A 23,419-nucleotide genomic window follows, 5' to 3' on the forward strand; every position below is an offset into this window, starting at 1 on the left:
TTTTTAGGTCCAATCTTCTGATAACATATACTTAGTGTGACATATTCTAAGAACAAAAAGACTTGCCCCTAAAAGCTTGGAAAGTTTTTTTTTCAGTACCTGGGAACAAACTGAGGACCTTGCAGTTTCAAGGCAGACATGGTGCCACTGAGGTAAATCCCCAGCCCATTTGGAAAGTTTTTTTATTGGTAGTAATATTAGTATTATAATTCTGAAACCATCTTGTGTGTTTTTAAAGACAGAATGAACTCATAAATGCATTGATGTATCAAAAATGTGAAGGGAGATACAAATTTAGGATGGGAGCAAGTGAGGAAGAAGCTTATGGTATTCTATTTCATTTAGAAGCATTGATATAAATTCATGATTTAAAATATGCACGCTTTCCTAGCTCTGTCCACTGAAAGGGCCCAGGGTCAAAGACATCTTAGTAGCAACAAGCACAATTTTTATGGTTTAGATCTAAAAATGTCCCCCAAAATTTTCATGTGTGTAGATGACTGGAGCTTGGGGGTGCCATACTCAACAGTGGATTTATACACTAATAATTTTGATCTCAAATGTGCTATTAGGAGGTGTGGCCTAGATGGAGGTGGTCACTGGAGGCTTGACCTGGACAGGTATATTCTTATCCCTAGCCCCTCCTTTCTCTCTCTATTTCCTGAATGCTGTGGATGAGCAATTCTGCCCCTGCATGGCCTTCCTCCATCCTATTCTTGCCTTGGAGCCTGCTATGTTCTGAAACTGTAAACCAAAATAAATCTCCCCTCATTTAAGTTGTAGGTGTCAGGTATTTTGTCCCAGCAATAGGAAGTGAATAAAACAAACATCTAATGTCCAGATCTTGATCTCCAATAAAAAGAAATAGAACTCCTTGGAGAATTGGCTGATTCCAGGCCTGGGGCAAGGAACATATAAATTGACCCTGGATTATCTTGCTGAGCAAAAAAGTAATGAGGTACTTAAAGAACGAAGGAGGAAAAACACAAAGGTCAGTTTTCAGGGGCTTCAAGAAGAAAACTGTCCTTCAGGGATCCGGCGAGGGGACTGGTTTGTCTGCCTTGCTTCCCCAACCTAAAAATCTGACTGTGAAAGAGACTAATAGGTGCTCCTGCCCCATGCCTTCTCCCGGAGACGCTCAGATGGCTCCTCTGATGCCAAGCCCTCCAGACTGGCTTCTAAGACCAAGCCCTCCTCTCTTGCACCTGTCGTGGGCACCACAACCACCACTCCATCGCCCTCTGCCGTAAAGGCTGCCTCCAAGAGCGCTGTCACGCAGGAAGAGGACGACAGTGATGAGGAAGTGGCCCCTGAGAACTTTTTCTCCCTCCCTGAGAAGGCCGAGGCACCTGGGGTTGAGCCATACCTTTACCCTGTCCCCACTGTCCCTGAAGAGCTGCCTCCAGGCAGGGAGCCAGAGCTGGCATTCCAGGACAATGTGGCCAACGACCCCCCTTGAGTTTAAGATGGCAGCAGGCTCCAGTGGGGCCCCTTGGATGGCTAAGCCTGGGGATGACGACAGCTACAATCAGTTCTCTGCATATGGCGATGCCAATGCTGCTGGTGCTCATTATCAGGATTATTACAGTGGTGGCTACTATCCTGTGCAGGACTCGGCTCTGGCCTCCTCCCAGGAAATCGCCCCAGATGCCTCCTTCATCGATGATGAAGCATTTAAGCGGCTACAAGGCAAAAAGAACCGAGGGCGAAAGGAAATCACCTTCATGGAGATCAAAGGTGATGACCAGCTCAGTGGGGCCCAGCAGTGGATGACCAAGTCGCTGACAGAAGAGAAGACCATAAAGTCATTCAGCAAAAAGAAAGGTGAGCAGCCAACAGGCGAGCAGTGGCGGAAACACCAAGATCACATATCTGATTCATCAGACTAAAGAGTGGGAGCTGGAAATGAAGAACACCTGGTCGGGAGAACAAACTCAGCCGCCGCCAGACCCAAGCCAAATATGGATTCTAGGGCTCTGGAACCCACTGCTCCCAGGATCTCCTACAGCCCAGGTGGCCTGGCCCCAGCTTCGAATAAAACAAAAAGAACATAAAAAAAAAAAGAGAAAAAGATACATTAATTTTAAAATAGACTCATTAACTCATAATAATATTTTAAAGTAAATGAAGGGCTCTTCTAATAATATTTTAAAGTAAATGAAGAGCCACTTCTTACCACCATTGATGCAGCAACAATTTATTTAGGCAATGATCATATATGCATGCTAAAATCACTGGATAAAACCCTATTGAAGACAAGATATTTGCAATCTCAAAGCATCACCCCAGAGATCATTAATTACACAGGGGAAATGGTATTTTTATGATGAAGTCATTTGGTAAGTCACATAAAACCAAGGAGTTAGATTTATCATTACTAACAATGGGAAAAACAGACACCAACACTATTGATGTGATGCAACAAAAGGACACAGCAGCGCCTATATCATATTTCTGCGAAATAGATTTAATCACAAGGAAATATATAAATTTAGATCATACAGTATTCTACAACTCTCCAAGCATCAATGCCATGAAAGACAGAACTGGTTTTAGAGTAAATGAAGTTATAGGGACATAATAAATAAATGAAATATATTTTTAAACTTCTGAAGAGCATTATTGAGCTATCTAAGAAAATTAAAATTAAAACAGTTGGTATATTCTAGATAATTTTGTATCAGTTTTGCATTTCTTGAGTATAGTAATTGTCCTGTGATCATATATAAATTTGTTCTTCTTAGATACATCTTAAAATTTTTTTCAAAATATGACAAAGGGAAAGAGGACCTTTGTCTCCCTAAAATTCCAACAGAAAACATCTTCCCTAAACATACTACTAATTTATTTTGAACTAACCAAAAACTAGAATAGACCCTCGAGTTACAACTGGCCTCATATACATACAACTTGCATTACGAATTTTAAACTTAAGACCACAGTCATCGCTTCTCGGCCTTTTCGCTAAGATCAAGTGAAGACCATAGTCTTCAGTTACAACCCAAATTCGAGGAGTGGTTTCACAATTTTAAAGTGAGAACGTGTTTATAGTGTAACTAGGCATGATGAAGCAGCCAGTGCTGATTAAAGGGCTGCTGAAAATTACATACACCACTTCTAAATAATGACACAGAGAAATGGCTTTTACTCTCATCAAGCTTTGAACTGTGATGAAATTGGCCTTTTCTGGAAGAAAATGTCCAGGAGAACATACATTACCCAGGAAGAGAATAAAATGCCAGACCACAAGCCTATGAAGGATAGGCCAACCTTGCTGCTATGTTTCAATGCAAGTGGTGACCTCAAGATAAAGCCTGTCTTGGTTTATCATTCTGAGACCCCTAGAGAATTAATAAAACATAACATCATGAAGAATAGGCTAGGGGTCATGTGGAGATCTAATGCAAAAGCCTCGGAAACAAGAGTACTTTTTCTTGAGTGGACCAGGGAGGTTTTCTGTCCTACTGTTAAGAAGTATCTGGAAAACAAAGGTTTACCACTCAAGGCTCTCTGCATCATGGACAATGCTCCTGCTCACCCACAAGATTTGAAAGAAGAATTTGCTAAAAAAATCCCATGGCTCTCAGTCAAGTTTCTGCCACTTAATGGAACTCCTCTACTAAACCCTATGGACCAGCAGGTTATAGCTAACTTTAAGAAGCTATATACCAAGGAACTGTTCCTGAAGTGCTTCCAGAGGGCCTCAGATACAGATTTAACACTTAAAGAGTTCTAGAAGGAACACTACAATGTCCTTTACTGTGTGGGTTTAATTAAGAAATCCTGGGCCAATTTCTCTCTAAGGACACTGAGATATGACAGGAAGAAAAAGTGGCCTAAAATTATACAAGAGACAGACTTTGAAGGCTGTGTAGAAGAGTCTGACCATTAAATTGACCCTGTGGTTGATGACACTGTCACTATAGCAGAGTCTACAGGTTTGCAGGTAGACAGTGGTGATGTCGAGGAACTGGGGGAGGAACACTCAGAGGAACTGTCTACAGAGGAACCTCAGCAACTTCTGATTGAGCAACAGAGAATGGCAGTTGAGGAGCTTTTGAAGTGGAGAGGAAGTATCAACAATCAGTGCAGCAAAATTCTTCTGAAATAAAGGGAATCCTGAAAAAAATGGACAGAGCTACAAACATTTGTAGAGAAGACCCACCCAGACAGAAAAGGCCAATTTTTGCTTAATCACTGTGCCATGTCATACTACAGAACAGTGTTAAAGAAAATACAGAAACAATAATCCTTAGACCATTTTTAGTTCTAAAAGGATTGAGACCTAGTGACCCAGAAGCAGGTCCTAGTGGGCTACAGACTCTCCTATGGAGAGAAAGGACACCAGAGAGCCAGATTCCTATGTTCTTATGGAAGGGGACTCTCCTTCCAAACAATAACCACCTTCCATTTCATCCTCCTTCCTTGCAAGCCAAAGATGTCAACTTTAATGGTGAGTACAGTATGAAATTATTGTTTCTGGTAAACTAGGCACATTTTATAACTTTTTAGTGAATACACTAGGAAAACTATTGATGTTTCTGGTAAATTATGCATATTATACAACCCCTTTTTTATCATGAAAAAGTTAGTTAAGGGGTGCTTTGAGAGGTTTGGAAAGCATTATGGCTATTACCATTATTTCTTACGGGAAAATAGTCTTGACTTACAATTAACTTGAGTTACAACCAGCCCTCATGAATGAATTGAGTTCATAAGTCAAGGGTCCACTGTACTGTCAACTTTTAGTTTGTCTAAATCTTTTCATAACATCCCCATGTGGCATCACATCTCATTAAAATACTCTACTTGATTCCTACCTTGTCTCTCTTGTTCTTGTGGGGCAGGGAATTGGTATTCCCTTTTGCTGCCTTCCCAATACTATCCCTAACTAGCTCAAAACACTTAAAATTCTTTCAAAATGAACAAGTGATTAGTAAAATTTGTATATTTTCCTGAGTAATTTGTTGGCACTCATTCTACCACCTAACCGAGGTATCTCTAGATGTTTGGGCATCATATCTATCTCTCTGTCTTAGTCACTTTCTCATCACAGGGACAAAATATCCAATACCCACAATTTAAAGGAAGAGAGGTTTACTTTGGCTCATGATAACAGTCATTAGTTGGCTGCCTCCATGGCAGAAATGGGATGGTGGAAGGGCTTAGGTAGAGGAAAGATGTTCACATCATGGTGATCAGGAAGTAGAAAGACAAGGGAGAACCTAATGAGGGAGATATATCCTTCCAGGTTAGCGCCCCCCCCCCCAGTGACCTATCTCCAACCAGTTCACACCTCCTAATAACAATTCACCTATACAGTTCCCATAATCCAATCACCTCCCAAACACATGAGGCTTTGGGAGGACACCTTAGGTCTAAACCATAACACTCTTTCATTAGGACCTAAGATCAACACTTAACTCATCTATTCAAGGCCACCAATTATGGACAAAGTATGCTGAGGAAAGATAGGCAAATAAGATAGAATCCCTATTCTCAAGGCTCAACATAGCTGAAGAGACAAATATGTAGGTCATTGCTACATAAAATGAGGTGTGGCACAATAAGAAAAAATACAGATACTAAGAGCCATATAACCCATAGCTGAGGGAGACTGCATCAATTTCTGAAAGAATTATAATACAATGACCATTGTCAACTACAAGACAGACCCTATCTAACCAAGACTGCCTAAATTAACTAACACTGTGCTTATAAACTTCCTCTGTCTAGGAAATATTTGACTAGAGCAAAGACTTCCATGAAAAAGGTGACCTGAGGTTTTGTTTATCTCCCCAAACATCCAGTTCCTTCTCACTCCTGATTCCCAAAGGCGTTTCAGTCAAGGATCTTCAATGCGTATGTGTATATTGATCGGTTTCCTTGAAAAAACCTGTGCATACCATCTGTGATGAAAGGGTCCCCTGAGCACAGATCAGGCCCCATTTATCATTTTCTCTCTACTATCAAAATAACTGCACAGTGCGGAGACTTGTTATTAAGAACTGGGCACTGCCGTGGAAAACATGTTATTGGAAAACACCTGCCTTGGCAAAAGCAAAGATGCGCTGACCCAATTATTTCCTCCATCTCTAATTTGTGATGGGATATTAAGAGAAATTGAAAAGAACACATTGGAAAGAAATGAAGTTCATTCTGTGACGGGGGAAAAAATACTCCCATTGAGCTCAACTGAGCAAAACTCTGAAGTATCATTTAATTATACTTTTCCATACTCCTTCCGTCTCTCATGAAAAATGTTAGGGCTGAAAACATGTCATCTAGAGATTTTTACTCACTAATAATTTCCCCCACATATCAATTTAAATTTTTAAAATTCCAACCTAGAGCTCTTTGAAAAGTAGTGATGAGAATGAGACCCTGCCAGACACAGAATGAGATGTGGTGCACTATGACTGGAACAGATGGCTCGGACAGAAGCCACCAATTCAGCCTGACAGCTGGAGATTAAACTGCTCCCTTGAAGCCTTTAGCAGTTTGGTGCCCCAATCTTTTCTAGTTTCTCCAGAAACATGAAGCTTGGATCTACATACGCTCCTTCAAGGTGTTTTTCAAACTGAGTAAAATTTGAACTGGAAGCGATACAAAGTCAGTTGACCTGCTCATTCCCAAATCTTGTGGCAGCAAAGAATCACTCTAGAGCTTTGGAATATCACTGAGATATTTCAAAGATGCAGATATACAAGAGATTAAAACACCCAAGTGTGGGGCACAGACCATTCATGAATTTTGTTATTTTTCCATGTTTCTGCTGGAATTTTTACATAAAAAACTATTACAATACACTTCAAGTATGCTTGCATCTCTCCCACTCTTAACTCCTGTTTTTTTCTCAAAGACAGCCATTATCTTGAAAATGCCTTGTTCCATTGCCATAGTTTTACATTTTCAGAATATATTTATATGTCCATAAACAATATAGTCAATTGTTTTGTGTATTTTTAAATATAAATAAATGATAAAATACTGTACAAATCATTTTGTAAATGATATCATTTAATTCTAGATTAAGTCATATCAATAAATAAAGATGTATTTTATTCATTTCAATTGCAGGGGTCATTATAATTTTGACATGTTTGGTATGTTCCTTTTAAACTAATATATAAATATTAAAATAAATATTAATACTAAAATTTTAAACTAATATATATATCAGTGTCTTTTTAGTCTTTGCCTGTGAATAGGGAATTTTAGTCTATTTACATTTGTCATAAACACTAATATAATTAATTTGTTTTCATAAACTGATTTTGTGATTTCTAATTATTATGATGTTTTTCTTTGCTGCGTTTCTCTTTTTCTGACTTCTATGGTTTTCACTGGGGTTTTATTTCTTCTTTATTCCACATACTGGTTTAGAAGTCATGCCTTCTATTTTAACTCTCTCAGTGGTTACCCTTAAACTTTTAATATACATAATCAAATATATCTAAAACAAATCAGTATCAGAATCCTCCTCACAAACAATATGATAGAGAATTGTAATTTCCAACTCCCAAACCCCTCCTATTAGTTAAAAGAAAAATTAAATGTTTATGGAGCAGCTACCACATGGCCATGACGTTATCAGCATTAGAGATATGGTGGTGAGGACCTAGGCATCCTGCCAGAGACACATAGTGTCTGGTTGGGCAGAAAGACAACTGAGTTACCACATAAATACATAGGTAAATATATAATGTGGAAAGACAACAAACAAAAACAGCTGCGTATAAAACAAAAGAATCACGTTTATTCTAGAAAGTTTTAGAAGGCTTCCCTTAGCAGTATTTGAGCTGAAGGAGAAATTAGGCAAGGGGAAAGAGAAGGGAGTTCATTGGAAGGAATAACCAACTCAAAGTTCTCAAGGTAGGAAGGAGCATTTAAGAGGGAAAACACACACACACACACACACACACACACACACACAAAAGAGGGAAAACACAGATCAGAGCTGCTGGATGCGCAGACAGGGAGCAAAGGAGGCTGACAAAAGGCAAAAGCAGGAGTAGCAGGAGATTTTAAGCCCAGAGCAAGTCACAGGTGAAGGGAGATAATATGTATATCCCAGCCCTTGGCATGGTGTCTGAGAAATGATGTCACAATGAATGTTTGCAAAAGGATTAATAATCCCTGAATAAATACAAAAATGACCTTGAGTTCATGGCCATGCAAGGCTGAATTATAATTTTAGTTTGAGACAAATCAATTCTCAAAAACAAACACAGGAACACATTTATAAACTCACAAATATTTGCAAGGTCTATGCTTTAGACAAAACACTGCAGGGCATCTCAGAAAGTTCTCAGAGTCTAGACAACAGCACAGAAACATTTTTCTGAAATCCAACAGTCCTTTTCATTTTATTTCACTTTTTTAGGTAAATTTAAGTAACATGAAATTTAATAGCTTTGTTAATAAAAAACAAAGGTATACCTTAGTCACATTTTCTCCAAAACATTTTTGTCCTTCTTCAATTGTTTTTTGTGTGTACAAGATATTAATGAAAGTTATTTCTGGGTTGTGAAATTTTTTAGTGATTTGTCAACTTTTATCTTTGTATTTCTAATTTTGCATGATTTTTAGATATAGTCAGCTCATATAATTTTTACAAGCACAATAAAGCCATGATATTTTTAAACTACTGAAGGAAAAAGGATTCATTTTGATCCTATCTAATGTAGCCATATAAATTTATGCCCCTCATTGAACTTGAGAAAAAATTTCAGTTCAGACAGGTCAGATGACTAAACCCCAGTGTTAAACAGAATATCTAGGACAGTCCTTGAAAGGAATTTTGCCCATTCCTAAAATGCAGAAGTCTATAACCTTGCTATTGAAAGGGAGAGCCTACTTTCTCCCTATTGCTACCAAAACTCCTATTACAGAGACAGGTACTTCGCATAGCAATCCAACACTCTTGTGGCAACTGCCACATTCTTGGGCATTTCTGTTTAGGGAGCAAGATTTTTGACTCATGCTAAATCTGAACCAGTGATAGTCACATCCTTGTATTACACAGAAACAGAGAAATAGGTCAACCTCTGATTAACTTTCTCTTACCATTCTCTTCTTTGCCAAAAAATTTAAGAGACATGCCTTTGAAGAAGAGGTAGGAAGAAGGGACAAGGAACTTCATGTAACATGCCTCACATTTTCTACCACCAATTCCACCATGTTGCAGATAAAATAAAATTTCCATGTTTATAACATTTATTTTCCATCTCTCCGGTTATCTTTCAAAAAGTTATTTTTCCTGTAACATCAATAATGTAACAAGATTTTTTCATTTATTCAATATCAGTTGTGTGCCTGAAGAATTCCAGAAATAGGAGGAAATTAAAGGTAAAGAGAGTATTATCTCTGTCTCCAAAAGTTTAGAGTCAGGAGCCAAATTTCCTACCATTTTAAAGTCATTAAGCATGTACTACTATGCTACTTATTAAAGATCAGGAAATTCTAGACACTGTTGCAACTATCAACTTAATTATAATTTGTCTGTAAATAAGGGCCCAGAAGAAAGAGTTTAGTCTTAAAGGGGGAGGGGGATCCCTAATGTGAGAGTTTACCAAAAAAACCACAATATTTCAGGATAGATGGAAATCAAAAAGACTCATTTGGAGACTACATCCCTGCAAACACATTGGCCACCTGACAGAGGAGAGAGTTGTTCTCTGTTAAAATCTACTCTTTGGGTCACTGTTTTTGGCATATGGGGAACATATTTGCCAATAGAAACTATTCCTCTCTGAGTCTAAGGTTTTGGGGGAATTCAAGGAGCCAATATGCTTCAGTCATAAAATGAAATAAAATCAGCCCTGTCTACTGCTGGCAAGACACTAATTCACTGTCAAACATACACTCAAGACGTATATGTTTGGTGGTTATGTCTGCCCACTTAGAAACAATTATCAAATCCCCTAAAAGAAATAAAAGAAAAATTTATAGAAAATAGGTGATGGACAACGTTACAAACCAAATTGGGTCCATCCAGACCTAAGTCATTTAGCTGCAAATGGGCCCAAGGAGAGCTTGGAGATGGATAGGCACCCTAAATATAGTCTTTCTATACCTAGTAGAGATTTTTAATGATGTTGCCTCAGGAGACCTATCAATACAACTTGTATGTGGTCCTGCTCTACCAACCTCTGCAATATGCTTTGTGAAATCAATCAGTGTCTTTATGCAGAAAAGGAAATTGTAGTAGTACTGGAGAACTATACTAAGTTTTAAAATTTGAAACACCACAAAATTATTCTTTAAAATCTTAAAAACAGATTATTTACTTAAAACTTGTCTCAACTACTTCTTCTCAATACCCTTTTATTATTAGAATTAGGATCTATTAAGGCTGTTAGAATAATTGGCTTTCTGCAAACACACCCTACAGATTCAAGAGGATAAACATTCTTACATCTCTGTTCATGTTTATTCATAGTTTCTGATAATTTTGTAAAGTGAATAATCAACACAGTAAGAAAATATTCTTTACCATGTCAAAACCATAATTTCTAAGGGCTTCCTGCACAAAGAAAGAATCAACTTCTTTCAATAAAATTTGAACACAAAGTAATTTGTCTCTCAGATACAGTAAATAATAATGTTCCTTGTCCCTGTTTCAACTACTTCTTTAAAAAAATAACGAAATCATCCCAATAAATCTTGCAATTAAAAGAAAACTATTTCTTTGATTTAGAGGACTTAATTTGAGACATATGGAATATTCAACTAGGTTTTCCAGGCAAGGGCCCCAAAGTCAGCAAGTCCATGACTGAAGAACCACAGGACACAGCTGAGTGTCCTGCAGACAGAGGTGAGGAAATTAAGTGATCCCAGAAATTCTCTGCTAACATACTTTAGTCTTTTCTCCATCCAAAGTCAAGCCCTTTTTTACAAGCTCTATAGTCCTTCTCTCAGGAGTTCTGGAAGTCTGATGACAGGAAAACACTTAAACTTTTTCTTGAATGGCATGATAAGAAACTGTATTTGTATTCCACACCCAACTTCCAAAGACCAAAAGAAAAGAGGAGCCTTTGACCCATTTACTAAAAACACATTTAAGGGACTGACCTTGAAAATACTCAAGTGGAGGAAAAGGCATCTGATGTTATCCAAAATAGGCCTTTAGAACTCCTCCTCCCCATAGTCCATCAGAAGAGGAAAAAGGGAACTGGGCCAGTTACTTACAAGGAAAAGGAGACATTAATCACCTAAAGAGGGAAATTGGGGATTCTGAATAGATATTCAATTTCTCCATGGGTAGAAATGAATTTAAACCCACTCAAGCAGTCATTAATCCATTCATTCACTGAACATTTCTCAACATCTACTGTGTGTCAGTCACCATGCTGGGGCCTCCCAAGTTGTGAGACACCTGGCCTTCGAAGACCCCTCTGGAAGGGGTCCAGACTACTGCAGATTACAGGACAATTTCATGTGTACCTAAGAACAAAAAGCAGCATCCCAGAATTGGGGGTGTCTATATTGAGATACAGGAAGGAGGCAATTTGTGAACTGAGATATGAAAAAAGGAAAAATGTTCATGGGGTGAAGTGGAGAAATAGTGTTTTCATGGAGGGGGAGGAGGAACAGTTCCTGCAAACAAACCAGGTCATGAAACAGGCAGTGCCTGGACAGAACAACCAGAAGCCCAACAAGGAGAAGAATGCAGGTTCTGAAAGCCATCCTACCTCCATCCCCAGTTTATGACCTCGGAGAAATCACCAAACTCATTGGACCACCCTACCTGCCTGTTAACATCACTCCAGGAGATTAAAAAATGCAAATGCTTGGGTTCTAACCAAATCAATAATATCAGGATTCACTACTACTTTTAAAAGCATTCCAAGTGATTCCAATATGGAACAAGCCTCAGGGCTTCCTATAGAAGAGGTTAATAGAAGAACCCAGCTCCACGAGTTGTCATGAGGGTTACATGAAATATAATGAATACAGAACACTAAGAGTGTTAATATAGAAAATGATGGGTTGTATGGGAGGGATCACAGAAGGAAATGAGACTGGAAGACAGCCAGGAGCCAGATAATCATCCCAGCTGCATCTTTCTGTGCCTTTCCTGCATGGCAGCCACTGCTGTAAGCTCTTCCCTGAATTTACTCAGGCAGCCTGGCTCTGTCCACCAGGCACTGCAACCCCATCACTATCCTGGGAGAGATGAGAGTCCTTGATTTGGACATGTGGGCTTTCGAGCTTATTGTGTGGGCACAGGTGAACTACATGATCAAAGAGTGTGTGATCAGAACTGTACTATGTAGTCATTCTGACTTTATTGTGTGTGATGGGTTAAGAAAGGAAGAAACTGAGGCAAAGCAATGATTCTACTTACAGTCATAAACGGGAGACTGAATGGGTCTATCCATAGAAGAAGAAAATCAGCTCTTATAACCCCAGAGTACGGGGAAATAAACAAAAACAAAGCAAAAAACAATCAATAGGAGTAATGGTTTTCTCACGCTACCTGAAAGTATTGATTATGACATGAATATATGATGATATGCAAGTATGTTCCATTCTACATCAACCACCTCTTAACTTCATGTCAGCTTCAAGTCTCAGCATTAATATCATTTGAAAAATTTTAAATCATGTCCTGAGAAGAGTCTATGAATAAACTTAGCATGCTTCCATTACCTTTTAAGAATCTCGTTTATTCAAAGGATAGTTTTTAAATGCTCTTTATTACCATCATGAGTTGAGGGAATTTGATTTAAATTATTTCCTCTACAGTAAAGTTTCTTTAATTGGAAATTCTGATTTAAACTGTATTTTTCCATTAATGACATATTAATGATACCACTGGCATGGAGAATACGGTGAACCTCAGCACTTAAGAAAAAAAAAAAGATTAAAATTTCTTGAATTCTGAAGGTGGGAAAATGAGGCAGTGACTGTGAAGCTCTGTGACATGCATTTGGCTTCTGCTGTTTCCATCCACTTTAATACTGACAGTGACTACCTGAAAAGAGGACAAGTCTGTTTTCTATCCAAGATCAAACAGCTAAAATACTCTTGTGGCCCCAGAGGCTATACTCTCACTACTTTGTGGCTCCTCCATTTTGTTCCATGAACCATTTGGGGGCACAAGGCCTTTTACACAAAGGTGTTTGGTCGGTTGGTTGGTCGAGTTGTTTTATTGGGAGTCGCAAGTATTTTATCTGGGTGATTACCATTAGCATTAGTGGTCATGAAATAGGAATAAGTATCCAATATTGACTTTCTGCTGTGGTCAGACTGAACATATTAAGTATTCTAAACTACAAGTAGGGACCAGCTTTTCTATTTTACAGATGACAACTACACTAGTTCCCTCTAGAGAGATCATGATTACAGAAGGAATAAATAACTTGAGTACCAATTATTTGCATGCATCATTAGCACTTCAAAATTATCACTTGACTCCAGAAAAATAAATATGACAATGAAGTCTTTTCCAGTCACTAAATTCAGCCTTCTTATGTACTATGTATTAGTCAATGCTTAAAAGAGCTTGCAGGGCTGGGACAAGACTGCACATGCTCCAAGTCAGATTTAATGCAGGACACAGAAATTTACAAGATTGACCTACAATGGCCACCCACAGAGTCAAATATAGAAGAATGCAAAAGATCTGTCCATGAACTAGAGACCCGAAGGATCTAGCCAAAGGACTGGAGCCCACAGCAATATCCCCTACGAGTCCACATCAGGAGGCCAAGGACCCTCAAAGGAACACCAGGAGGTCTGCACTGGGAGGTCAAAAGGTCAGCTCCAGAAGCTAAAGAGTCTGCATCAGCAGGCCCAAGGCCAGTGCTGGAAGCTGAAGAATCTGCACCAAAAGCCAAGAGACGACACCAAAGGCAAAGGAGAAGACCAAAGCTCCTCCAAAGAGAACAGCCAAAGCTACTCAGAGGAAAACCAGCCCCCGTGAAGCTGAGCTCCTTCCCTTCCATTCTCTTTTTATACCGTTCCAACAACAATCCTCCATAAAGCAGGTCTTCTACTCCCACAACCATGCTGACTCAATTCAGCCAGGTGTTCCCCACTCGAGTTGACAATCAATTAACCACCACACACTAGTTGCAATCTTGTGATTTAGAATAAGAAATATGTATTTTGGCTTTCATCCCCAGTTCCTAACACCAGCTTCTAAAGCCCATGTAATTTCCTGAGCAACTGAAATGCTAGGAGACTCTTGCTAAAATACTTGGTCTTCGAGCCCAGTTCCTGACACAGAGCTTCTAATCCCTTAGAACTTCCTGGGTGATAGGAACATCTTTTATTCTAATAGGGTGACACTTTGGTGGGGGGACTGGTCACCAGAAAGACCAAGCCATAATTACAGCTTGGAACTTTCAGCCTTACCTACCCCATTCTCCAGAAAGATGCTGGAGATTGCATTAATAATCATGTGCATGTGATGGGGCTTCCATAAAGGTCTCTGAACTACATGGTTTGGAGAGCTTCTGGTTTGCTAAGGAGGGTACTCCCCACCCACAAGAATGCATGGAAGCTCCACACTCCTCCCATACCTTCCCCCACACATCTCTCCATCTGGCTGTTCCTGAATTTTATCACTTTATAATTAATAGCCAAACCTAAGTAAGGTGTCTCCAAGTTCTATGAGCCATTCTAACAAATAACCCAACCTAAGGGACTGTAAGCCAATCAGTCAGAAGCATAGATGACAACCTGGACTTGGGATTGGCATCTGCAGTGGGGGACAGTCTCAGGGGACTGAGCCCTCTGCTATGAAATTGATGCTATCTCTAAGTAGTAGTGTCAGAATTTAGTTGAATTGTAGGACACAACAGCTGGTGTCAAAGAATGAGTTGGTGTGGGAAAAAATTCATGCATGCTGGTGGCCAGAACTGTTGAGTGCCAAACATGAGTACAATTGTCCTTCAGTATCTGCAAGAGATTTTTTCCAGAACCCTCCAAGGATACCAAGGTTCATAGATGATCAAATCCCTTATATAAAATGGTATAATATTTGCTTAAAGCCTATGTTCATCAGTCCATATACTTTAAATCATCTCTAGATGATTTATAATACAGTACTTAATACAGTGTAAATAGTTCTTAAAATGAATTGCTTAGGAAGTAATGACAAGGAATATCTTACATGCTTAGTATAGACACTGTTTGTTTCCAAATAGATTGGTTGAATTCAAGGCTGTGGAACCCATGAATATGGAGGACTAACCATACAGAAGAGAAGAGCAATTTGTGTGAGGTTTTTTGTTTGTTTTACGATACTAGGCAAAATAGCTAATCAATTCCTAAGAAATAGGGCTATTTTAGTTTAAGTTGTTCCTTGTATATAGAAATATTACTATGTATTTAGAATATTACTATGTTGTTAGAAATTAAATATGGTATATGATGTTCTTGTAGGTCAAAAATGGACAAATACTGGCAATTTTATGTGAGTAAATGTAATATGTTACTAGTATAACATCATTCAGAATATTCAGTAATTTGGACTGAGTTTACTTTAATTCTTTCCTGCATTTGCTAGGTTCTATCCAGCAGAACAAGGTGGATCTTGGAAACAGCACCTAAGACTCTGGTCACAAGGAATGGTAAATGCAGCTCTACAGTAAGAATTTAAGAAACACAAAGTTAACCTCAGTTGGCCTCTGGATGAACTAAACCTCATATGTCTTTATACTCCCCAAGGACAGTGTGCCCTCCTCCTTGGCTCTTGCTAAACCCAACCAGCCTTTGCCTGCTTTATGGTGGCTCCTACTTCTCACTGCCTAATCTATGGCCATCTAGGCCCTTGGGTGGCTGTACATCTTTCTCATGCAAGGTTCCTAACAAGGCAACTTTGATAACATTGTCACTATGAGTAGATAAATGTTCAATAATTCTGAAATAGAATTTTCATTACTATGTGTTTCTTCAACAAATGTGCTATAATTTAAATCCTGCACTGATAACTTGACTCCCAGCCTGGAGGAAGCCAAGTATTGGGAGGTAGTGGAACCTTAGAAAACAGTGCCTAGTAGAAGGAAGTTAGGTCTTCGGGAAAATGCCTTTGAAGAGGATATTGGGACCCCGTATCCTTCCTGTTTCTCCTTTTGCTTCCCAGATGCCATAACATGAAGGAGCCTTTGGCACCATGCTCTTCCACCAGATGTACTATAATACCACAGGCAGAAAGCAATAGGACCAACCAACCATGCACTGAAAGATTTGATAACGAATGCTAAAATAACCCTTTTCTTTTTAAGCTTATTATCTCATGTATTTTCTCACAATGATGAAAAGCTGCCTAACATATTAAAAAAAATTAAGAATCAATAGTGACAAAGGACATGTCAAATTATTGCAATACATGGATCTTCTTAGATCCTAACTTGAATGAAAGTTTTAAGAAAGTATGAAACAATGAGGAATGTTCACAATTGATTTGATGATAAGAAATTACTATTAATTTGGGGAAATATGATGAAGATATTAGGGATATGTTCTTTAAAGGTTTTTACAGGCGGCACTGAAATATTTACAAATGAACTTGTATTGGCTTTCAAACTAATCCAGTGGCAGATATAGACAAAATAACTCATAGTCACTATTGCTGAACATTAGGGTTCCGTATACTCTATTCTCTACTTCCACGAATATTTGAACCCTTCTACAATATAAATTTACAAAATGCTTTTTTAAAACAAATATACCTAACTTGCCACCTTCCCCGTCATGTCATTTGAAATGCTACATAAATTCTATAACCCTCAGCCTCCTTTTCTGAAAAATCAGAATAATACAACCTGGTCCAGAGCAAACTTTCAAGAAGCTTTGACCTCCATTGCTCCACAGAACATGCCCATACCAAGGTTCAGGTTGTTCTTATATAGCTATATATAATTACTTGTTATCTTTCCTTGGAAGTCCAGAGTAAACTCAAACCCAGTATGTCTCAGATTGAATCCATTCGGTTGGATGAATGAATAAAGAATGAGTAAATGAATGAATGAATGAATGACTCACTGTTTCTGGAGTTTCAGTCCATGGTTGGCAAGTTCAAGTGCAGAAATGGCATGGTGGAGGGGCCTGGGCAGAGGAATGCTGTGCACATCATGGTGGCCAGGAAGCAGAGAGAGGAGGAAGGAGCTAGGGAGAAAGATATACCCTTCCATGTCAGGCTTTTTTGCCAGGTTTATACTGAAAATTAAGAGAAAAAAAAAATTTTGTGTCCAATTTTGCAAAAAAGAAAATGCCTTCAAAGATGGAGGACAGAACTTGATTTCTGAAATGATTCATATTAAAAAGAATCCAAGTACTTTGAAACAAGACAATAGGAAAAATGGATTGAGAGCATGTCAGAAAATAGCAAGGCCCCACCCTTCATCCTGCAAAAGTGAAAAATTTTACTTTGACAAGAGAGCCCCAAAGCATTCTGTCGGACAAGAGTGACCTGAGAAATCGGTTTCCCATGACTAAGTTCAATATACTCAGCTATCCAGGTACTTGAGGGTCTCTGCAGCCATGATAAAAAAGGGCCTGACTACTGCCTCAGCTGGCAGCAGACACTGGTATCATCTATATGGTGCTGGCTTTATGTGCATGCAAAATCCAAGAGTTACAGGATCAGGGAGGCTTCCACTCAGATTTCTGGAGAAGGACTAAGAGGCCAGGAAGTGTGCCCCTGAGAAGGCAGTGCATGAAGCTATGAAAGTGAAGCTAAAAGTGTAGTAGAGACCACAGGAAGCTGGAGAAGCCAGGAACATGGAATGGCTGAGGAAATCGACAGGCAGTGATCAAAGCCAGATCAAGAGAGAGGCTATAAGGGATACAATCACCAGCAATGTCATAGGGGCAGGGTTGCCAAGACCTTTGGAGTTCACATCTCTTTACCACAACTTGCCCCAGGTACTGGACATGGAACTACAAGATTTAACATTTGTCCTGCTGGGTTTCAGTCTTGATTTGGTCCCATGCTTTCTGTTCCCCTATTTCTCTCTTTTTGGAATTAGAATACTTATATTGTGCTGTTGTATGTCAGCAGTGTTTAACCTTCTTTTTTACTTTTACAGGGGCTCACAGCTAAGAGTTTCCCTTAAGTGTCAGAGGAGAACTGTGACTTGGACTTTTCAGCAATCCTGAAACTGTTAGGACTCTGGCAACTCTTAGAGATGGACTAAATGCCTTTTGCATAAAGGGATATACATGAGGAATTTGGGGGCCAGGGGTGAAATGTTATGATTTGTATCTAGATGCCCCCAAAAGCCTCGTGCACTCATAGATGGGGCTTTTGGGAAATGGTTGAATTATGGGAGCTTATAGCTGACTTGCTGTTAGGAACTGGGGTCTGGCTAAAAGAGGCAGGTCACCAGGGATACAGCCTGGAAGGGTTTTTCTCTCTCCCCAGCTCCTCCTTTCACCCTCTCTGCTTCCTGTCCACCATATTGTGAGAAGTTCTCCTCTGTCATGCCTCTGTACCATGCTGTCTTGCCTTGGATCCAGCCAACTATGGAATGAAACGTGAACTAAAATAAACCTCTCCAGTTGTGAGTGTCAGGCATTCTGTTCCAGCAATGAGGGAAGTAACTAAGATAGGTCTCTTTACCTTTACAATGTGACTCTGATGCCTTTAGATTATGATCTAATGAAAAGAAATTGTTTCCTGATCTTTAAAAAGCAGAGACATTTTTCCCTGATTATTCAGTTGCCAGATAATGATTTATGAGCACACATTAAGCACTCAGTTTCAAAGACCCATACCAATAATCCATTTACAACCAGGGAGAGGCTCCCTGTGGAGAAAGTTCCTAGCTTCAGCCCCTACCTCTAGAGGATCTGTTCTAACCCTACTAAACTCTTTCAAAAAATGCATGTGAAATTCTAAAAACAGCAAGAAGTCCCAAAGGATGCAAACCATAAGACTGTGAAGTACCAAGGGATACTTACTCTAAAATTGCAAATACAAGAAAGCTTTGAACACCTCACCTTTTCATGTATTTAAAATTTCTACTTCAACGTGGATGTGAGGTACTTCCAATGGTCAGTGTGTCTATTCCTTTGATTAAAATCAATCTCTCTGATATCATTTGCAACCAATAAGCTATCAGTTGCATCTAAAATTAAAGGGTATAGCTTCCTCATCATCTTCTCTCTCTAAAAACTGTCCTTAGTTACATTTTTTGATGGAACATCTGCCCACCAGAGCCCATACTTGAAACTTCAGGTTTGGAGGAGGGAGGTCCTACCCTATCCTCGCATCAGACACAGATGTCTTGTGTGCACCCCAGGTGAGGAGAGAGGCCCCATCCTTTCCTGTCCCTATTGGAGACACCAGGGTATCATGCACCTGAGGAGAAGAAGAGATGCCTTGCCCAGTCCCCACTACAGACTCTAGCATGCTTTGGGCTCTGAGGGAGAGTAGCAAGGCCTGCCCCTGCCCCCACCATGACCCCAGTGCCAGGTGTGCCCCCATAGCACAAGTGAGCAGAGATAACAATGAAAAGACTGACCAGATTAAGGAGGAGACCAATGGACAGGAGGAGAGTTTTGCTCCAGGACTGAAGTATTACCCTACCTCAGAGGCTGGGTGAGAAACTGAATTGGGAGACATGCTTAGACAGGGTGACAGCTAAAAATAGAATCCCTGAGATCCATCTGGAGGCTTATGCTCAGGCTAGGAAGATCATGGGGCCTGTATACTGTACTAGGAGGCCAGGTTTAGTAGGTATAATCTCCAGAGGGGGTGGACCTGAAGGAGATGGTATTCAGTCCAGTAGTATGCTTGAGCTCCTGCACCACTGCCTACATCTAGCAGAAATTAGTGGTCTGAATTATTATAGGTCAATATCTGGGTGGCCCGAGTGTCTTCACTAAAATCATAGATCTCTTTGTTCTGGTTAAGGGCAGTGGTCCTTAGGGTCTGCCTGTATCCAGCTGATATTTGACACCATTGTTTTCACTGACTTTACTTACTACCATAGCGAAGGTGACACAGTTGTTGCTGTCAATTGGTTTTCTCTGTACGCCGGTATGTGGATTTCCTAGGGGGTCATAAACAACATTGGGACTCACTCCCAAAGAACCAGACTGGGCAAAAAAACCCACAAACCCCAGCCCCCAAAAATTAAACAAACAAAACAGAAACAAGAAAAGACAGGCAACAAAATGCCTCCAGAAACTCCCAACTCCCCCAAAACCACTTTAGAGGGGATTGCGGGGAAGGAAATCATAAGTCATGCAGCAGAAAGGTCTGAAAGGGTATGAATGAAGGTGAAACAGTTCAATAAGGTGTTTGGTGAATTTAAAGAAGATATAAATAATCAGACAATGACTCTAATGTAACAATTAGTGAGTCTAGAGAAGACATCAACAAAAAGCTAGTGGAGCTAAAAAGAGATGTAAAACATAAATGCCCAGCATAAACAAGAATGGGAATCCATAAAAAAGTTCCAAGTAGAAATCCAGGATGTCAAATATATGATTGAAAGTTAGGGTATCAGAAGTGATCAATGTGAAGACAGAGTGTCAGATATAGATGACAAGGGTGTAGTCAATGATCAATTTGATGAGAGATACCTTAAAAATAATAAGAGAACATGAAAACTTGATCCAACACTTGCTAGATGACTCAAAGAAGACTAATAAAACAGTAAGTAGAATTAATTTAAAAAATTATAAGACAGAACAAAAGCCATAAGTAAACCTGTTTACAGAAATAATAGCAGAAAACTTTGCAGACATGGAAAAAGAATTTAACATACAGACAAGTAAGGCATCTAAAACACTCCATGCCACAAAATAATTAAAATATCAGAAATCCAACCCAAGAACAGAATTCTAAGGGCTTCTAGGAAAAAGCAACCAGTCACCTATAAAGGAAAATCCATCAGAATTACAACAGATTTCTTAACACTAACCTTAAAGGCAGGGAGAGCTTGGAATGAAGTATTTCCAGTTCTAAAAGAAAACAACTTCCAACCTAGACTTTTATATCCTGCAAAATTGATGGAGAAATAAGATATTTCCATGATAAAGAGAACCTAAAGAAATTCATGACATCCAAACTAACACTCCACAATATTCTAAAGAATATCCTACAAGGAGACAATGAAGCTAACAATGTCAAAAGGTCCAATAAAATGAATGTACTACATAGGGCTAGCTATTAAGTAGAAGGGATAGAAACCAAAACAGCAACAGGAAAATAATACAATTACAGGAATAAGTCAATATCTATCAATTATATTATTTAAATGGGCTCATTTTGTCAATCAAAAGACATAGATTAGCAGAATGTATTTAAATAATCCAACAGTATGTTTTACATAAGAAACACATTTAACCCTAAAAGAAATTCACAAACTAAAAATCAAAGAGTGGAAAACAATATTCCATGCACTAGAACCTGAAAAACAACCAGGAGTGGCTATACTATTTTCAAACAAAGTGGACTTCAAACCAAAGCTGATCAAAAGAGGCAAAGAAAAACAAACAAAGAAAAGCAAATGGAATTAATATGAGAAAATGAAAAAATGCAAACAAAGTCTCTGTAAATAGGGAGGGGCTGAGAGGTTGAAGAAATGGCAGAGGAATGGGGAAAAAATAAGAATCAAGCTAGATTACGTAAAGGTACAAATTTCCAATGATGATTGTCATTATATTGTATACCTAAAATGTACCAATAAAATTAATTTTAAAAGGCAAAGAAGGACCATTACATATTGATTAGCAGAACTACTCAACAGGAAGAAATAACAATTATAAACGTATTTACACCAAACCACAGTATACCCAACATTATAAAATAAACACTAATAGACACAAAAGATCATTCAAAATCAATACAATTATAGTAGGAGACCTCAATATTCCATCACAAATAGATCAACTAAAGAAAAAAGGCCACAAAGAAATATCAGAGTTGAACCAAAACTTTGAACAAATTAACTTAATAGACATACAGTGGTACGTCAGTTCACTAACAATTCATTCCATGATTCTGGGGAAAATGGTCACATTCATGTTTATTCAAAAAAGATGACTACAGTTGTGTTTGTCACCCAATGCAGCGTTTGCAAATAAAAACAAATTATTGCCAAATGCTCCTGTTTGTGAACCAAATTGTTCACAACAAAAGCATTCATGAACAGAGGTACCATTATTTACAAAATGTTCTACCCAACAACAGAATACACATTCTTTTTGGTAGCACATGGAACTTTCCCCCAAAATAGACAACATACTAGCTGCCTAAATGAATGTAAAAGAATCAAAATTTTACCATGCATATTATCAGGTCAAAGTCCAGTGAAACTAGATATCAATAGCAAAAGACACCACAGAAACTATTCAAACATATGGAAATTAACACATTCATGCTACAGCCATAATTTGCATGTCTTGCTGGCAAGCTCCTCTGATTTGAATTCACTATCCCATGGAACAGCTTGAGCTACCAGTGGTGCATGCATGACTATTCCACCAGGTGGCTTGCATTGATTTAGCAGAACAAATGTAATCATATTATAGTTTCTTAAGGAAAACATTAAAATAGTATAAAAAATTGTAATGCAGCTAATTTGTGATACACCATCTGTAAATGTATATTATATACACCAGCAATGAGGTACTTATAAGATTTCCATGTTAAAATTTAAGAGAATTAATTATTGATAAACTGTTAATCTGTGAAAAACTGCCACAAACACAAACTACTCAAAAAATTCACTTTATAAAAGCTTATTTAGATTGAAGAAATGTGGAGAATGTTATTGAAGATTATCTGAAAAAATGAGTGCTGCTGTGGCCACAGAAAAGGTCAAATGTGTTATGACATTTTATGCACTCTGCACAAATCAGCCACCTTTATGTATAAAATGTTTCAAAGAGATTCATGAATTTAAATAAATTTCTTTTAATTTAATAAAATAAATGTGTTGATTATTGTAATAATTTTAATTGGCATGAATAGTGATAGTTAATATGCATATTTGGGTAGTACTTATTAAAATTCAAGCAACAAACAACTAATTATATTTGGTTCATTTATAGATTTTTTATTAATTTTGTTAGTAAAAAGACCAATAAAAGTTATTAGATCCATTTGTACCACCAGTGATACAAGCTGCCTGATGGAACAGTCATGCATGTACCACTGGTGGTTCAAGCTGGTGGGAGCAAGTTAAACAACACACTCTTAAATAATCAATGAGTCACAGAGGAAATTAAGGAAGAAATAAGACAGTTCCTAAAGTTAAATGATAGCACCAGTTCAACATGCCCAAACTTATAGGACACAATGAAAGCAGTCCTATGAGAGAAATATAGCAATGAATACCCATATCAGAAAAACAGAAATCCAAATATATAACCTAATGATGCATCTCAAGATCCTAGAAAAACATAAACAATCCAAATCCGAAGTTTATATAAGGGAGAAAATCAT

At 38.5% G+C, this 23,419-nt stretch overlaps 1 pseudogene; it reads left to right on the forward strand.

Moving 5' to 3' along the window:
* Window positions 1–841: 841 nt before the first annotated feature.
* Window positions 842–2,008, forward strand: LOC101708595 (proline-rich protein PRCC pseudogene; annotated as a pseudogene).
* Window positions 2,009–23,419: the final 21,411 nt, after the last annotated feature.

This window comes from Heterocephalus glaber, unplaced genomic scaffold, assembly GCF_053883595.1.
Source record: "Heterocephalus glaber isolate CG9 unplaced genomic scaffold, H.glaber_assembly_v1.0 deba00001497, whole genome shotgun sequence".
NCBI lineage: Eukaryota > Metazoa > Chordata > Mammalia > Rodentia > Bathyergidae > Heterocephalus > Heterocephalus glaber.